Source organism: Tenrec ecaudatus, chromosome 3 (assembly GCF_050624435.1).
Source record: "Tenrec ecaudatus isolate mTenEca1 chromosome 3, mTenEca1.hap1, whole genome shotgun sequence".
Taxonomy (NCBI): domain Eukaryota; kingdom Metazoa; phylum Chordata; class Mammalia; order Afrosoricida; family Tenrecidae; genus Tenrec; species Tenrec ecaudatus.
In genome coordinates, this window is record NC_134532.1 from 83,137,150 (window position 1) to 83,141,996 (window position 4,847).

Sequence of the window (4,847 nt, forward strand, 5' to 3'; positions counted from 1 at the left end):
CTTACTGCAGCCACTACGTCAATCCATCTCTTTGACAGGCTTTCTCTTTTTTGACAACCTTCTAATTCACAAAACATGATGTCTTTTCCTGGGACTGTTATCTCCTGATAATATAAGATGAAGTTTTGCTACACTGCCTCCTGAGGAAAATTCTGACAGCATTTCATCCAAGGCAGGGCTGTTTGTTCTGCTGACAGCTTAAGGTATTCCCAATCATTTTTGTCAATAATTCATGTACATTGCTCCTTTTGCTGTCTTCTTGATAATTCCATGCACTGAATCATGTCACTTTAGTCCTCAAAGTGACACCTTTGTTCAACACTTTAAAGGAGACGTGGTGGAATGGTGGGTCAAAAGTTTGCCTGCTAACCCTGTGGTTGGCATTTCAAAACCACTAGCCAATCTGAGGGGAAAAAATAAGCTTTCTACTCCCATAAACTGCCTCAGAAACCCACAGAGGCAGTCAGTAAGTACTTCCCTGTCCTATGAGTTGACTCTATTGAATAGCAGTCCTTTTTTTGAGTTTTTGCAGCATATTTGCTTACTGCAATGCATTATTTGATTTCTTGATTGCTGCTTCCATGAGCATTGATTATATACCCAAGAAAAATAAAATTCTTGACAAATTCAATATTTTCTCCATCAGCCTTATGCTATTAAATATATTGTATTTTGGTTTTATGTGCACTCAATTACAATCCATGCTGAAGTCTGTACTCCTTGATCTATATCAGTAAGTGTTTCATGTCCTTCTGCCTTTCAGCAAGAAAGACAATATCATCTATATATCACAAGTTGTTAATGAGGCTTCTTGAGGGGAGCTGAAACTTTCAGCTAAACAAACTGTCCATTAACATTATAGCTAAGGGCACCCTGAGAGGCTTCACCCAGTCATTTTTTATGCTTCAAGTCGCAAGTAACATGCTACAGGAACACAAATCTGCACACAGAGGAGAAGAGTCTGGCACTTGCCTACTTACCCATAGACAGTTAACATGATTTTGAGTTGGGCATTCCTAACTCATTGATATATTTTTAGTATTATCTAGATGTTTTATTAAAAAAATCTTTATTTGCTTTGACTGTTTCAAAACAAAGGACATGTGGAAAAGCCTATTTCGTTGTCCAACAAATTTCTAATTTCATTAAAGTTCTCTTCAAAATTGACCCTTTTGTCCTCCTTTTTTATACTTCTCTTCTTTTTTTTTTAAATATGGAACGCTTCATGAATTTGCGTGTCATCCTTGCGCAGGGGCCATGCTAATCTTCTCTGTATCATTCCAATTTTAGTATATGTGCTGCCGAAGCGAGCACTACTTCTCTTCTTTCCTTAATCTCTTTCTTCTATGTTTTTCTATAAAAACTATTATTAGCTGAGAATGATGAGGGAAATGAATGTATAAGGGTGCTTTACTCAATTGATGTATGTATGGATTGTGCTAAGAGTTGCATGAGCCCCAATAAAATGATTAAAAATATGATTGGCTACTGAACACTTGGAAACACACAATAATACATATGATCAACTCATATGTATGATCAACTATAAAAGTATTTAAAGAAACATTAGACTGATAACAATGCGATCAGTATCTGCCAGCTGCTCTGAGGAAGAACCCCGAGGCTTCGGCTTCTGTAAACATTTACAGGCTCGGAGAGCAACAGGAGCAGTGCTACTCTGCCATAGAGGGCACTATTAGGCAGAACCAACTCAATGGCTCTGAGGTTTTTAGTTTGGGCATCTACTTTGTATTAGTAGCAGTGTCATGAGACTGGAAAATTTTGGCAGCAGATTTGCAGAAAGCGAAAGATAGTGTTGAAAGCCCAAAATTGATTTCTGGAATCCCCACATGAATTACATAAGTCCCCACTGAATTCCTTCAGACTATTGACCAAGAATGCGAACAATATTGCCTCAGTCAGAGTGCATCAGAAGGTAAAGTACCATGCTTCTTCTAACACACCTGGGAAGGGCCCTTCTATATTATGGGATTGTCTGGGCATATCCCTATAAGAATGTTATACTGGGGTTGAATAGTTATGAGACATGACCTTGCTCTCAAGGTCCAGGACAAATTTAGTAAGGTATTTGGTCTACTACAATCTATGTCTCCTAACCATGGTCCCATTCCCATTTCTATCATCCTAAATTAAAATGTGAAGTATTGATATGCCACCAATCACACATCTTTGTCCTTTGTCTTCCCATGTCCAATTTAAGCCCCCTAACTTCTTTAAGCACCACTGGTTGGTTAGTTTGCTGACCACTGGTGACGTGTGTGGTCCTGGGCTGTGGGAAGCTATGTCACTGGTATTTCAAAGGCCAGGAGAGTCACTCAAAGTAAGTAGGTTTGATAGAGTTTCCAGACCAAGAACAGGCTACAAAGAAGGAACCAGATAGCCATTTCGGAAGAAGCCACCAAAAAATTTTTGTGAATAGTATGGAAACATTTACAGATACTGAAAGCCTAATGTTGCTCAGAAAATGTTAGCAATATGTTGTCAAAGATAGTGCCAAAAGATGGGCCCCTAAGGTCAGAAGGGACTGGAGATATGAACGAGGGACAGCTGCTTTCTCAAAGTAGAATTAACAATGGTGACTTTAATGGAGTAAACCCTGTGAGAGTAAAGCCTTTGAGATCTTCGTGTCCTCATGGGCACAAATGAAAGTGAGGAAAAATAACTGCAAAATCCTATATTTATCAGAACATGGAAGGAACAATGTATGAATCCAGGAAAATTGGAAGTCGTCAAAAATGAAATGGAATACATTAAGATCTGTATCCTAGGCAAGGGTAGCTTAAAATGGACGGGTAATGGCCATGTTGAATCAGAAAATCATACGGTTTACTATGCTTGAAATGACACAATCAAGAAGAATAGGGTTGCAATGATTGTCAAAAAGGACAATTCAAGATCTTTCTTCGAGGACGATGCTGTCTATTATATCAATATCCAAGGAAATCCACATTATACAACTATTGTTCAATTTCATGCACTAGTACCAAATCTTTTTATGAAGAAATAATTCTGCCAAATTCTTCATTCTAAAATTGGGTAAACATACAATAAAGATGTCTTGTTAATTATTGGCTATTGTAATAAAAACATTGGAAACAAAGAGGAAACATGACTTAGAAATTATGTTCTTGGTGATAGAAATGAAGCTAGAGATTGCATGATAGAATTTTGCGAGACTAATGATTTGTTCATAGCTAATACCTCTTTTCAAAAACACAAAAGGCTAATATGCACGTGGATTACTCCAGACTGAGCACACAGAAATCAAATTGATTACATCTTTGGAGGAGATACTAGAGCAGCTCAATGTTAGCAGGTGAAACCAGGCCAGAGTTTGATGGTGGAACAGATCACCAATGTTCATACGTAAGTGCAGATTGAATCTGACGGAAATTTAAAGAAGGTCACAAAACCCCAAATCCCACATTGAGTATATTCCACCTGAAGTCTGGGAATATCTTAAGAGAACATTTCTTGCATTGAACATAAGTGACAGAAGACTTGATGAGCCATGGGAGGATATCAAAACATCATTCATGTAAAAAGCAAAAAGGAGCTAAAAAGATAGGAAAGAAGAGAGCAAAGTGGATGTTAGAAGAGATTCTGAAATGTGCTGTTAGTGTTTGAGTAGTTGAAGCAAATGGAAGAAATAATGACATCAAAGAGCTCAATGGAACATTTCAAAGGGCAGTTTAAGAAGATGGGATCAAATATTATAGTGAAATGTGCAAAGACCGAAATATAGAAGGCCAAAAAGGAAGAGCATGCTCAACATATCGGAAACGAAAACACGCGAAGCAAAGCTGCAAACCTTGGGTTGCAATTTTGAAAGATGCGGTGGCAAACATTGACTACTTGAGGCATCAAATAAGATGGAAAGAATCCAGGGAATCGTTGTACCAAAACAACTAAATGACAGTCCACCATTTCAGGAGATAGCATATGAGCAAGAACCAGTGGTACCGAGGAATTAAGTCAAGCTATACTGAAAACATTAGCCAAAATCAAGACTCCGTGACTTTGTAAATGCAAATTGAAATGCTTCAACAAGCTAAGGAAACATTGGAGGTATGCACTCATTTATGCAGGGAAGTCTGGAAGACTGTTACCTGGACATCTGACAAGAAGTCCTCCGTATCTGTACCCATTCAAAACAAAGGTGACCCAACAGAATGCTCAACTATATCACATAAGTACAATTTTGCTAAAGACCATCCAACAACAGTTCCAGCAGGCCACTGAAAAGGGCTGTCAGAGCTTCCCATCAGATTCAGAAGGGACTTGGAATATGGGATATTCTTGATGATGTCAGATGGATCACGACAGAAAGCAGAGACTGGAGGAAAATATGTTTACTTCTATTGTATTTGCTATGCCAAGGCATTCGACTGTGTGGATAAGAAACTATGGATAAATTTGAGAATAATGGAAATTTGAGACTACTTAATTATGTTCATGTGGAATTTTTACATGAATCAGGAAACAGTGGTACGAGCTTTAAATCAGGAAACATGTGTGCCAGGGTTGCCTGCTCTCACCATGTGTTGGACAGAGTTCTCTAGGGAATCAAAACTAGGACACGTGTGAGTATATATAGCTATCATATTAGAAAACTCGGACAGGTCTTTATGAGTATAGAGCACTTCTTCCTCAGTCATCACCTTTACCTCACCTTTAGGGAATTTCTGTGACTTAATTCTGGTTACAGGTCTAGAGGAAATAATGGGTGGCAGGGGTGTTTCCTGGGGGCTAGCAGCAATATCTTGTTGGGTATCCCCCAGACATTTTCCCAAGTGCAGCCCCACTTGGCATTTCAGCATGCACAG

The 4,847-nt window shown here is 38.6% G+C and overlaps 1 non-coding gene across 1 annotated transcript; it reads right to left on the minus strand.

Annotated features, from left to right (window-relative positions):
• Positions 1-1,207: 1,207 nt before the first annotated feature.
• On the minus strand, positions 1,208-1,314 carry LOC142443971 (U6 spliceosomal RNA). The gene has a single exon (XR_012783668.1). It is a non-coding gene; the product is annotated as a U6 spliceosomal RNA (small nuclear RNA).
• Between the last annotated feature and the right edge of the window lie 3,533 nt (positions 1,315-4,847).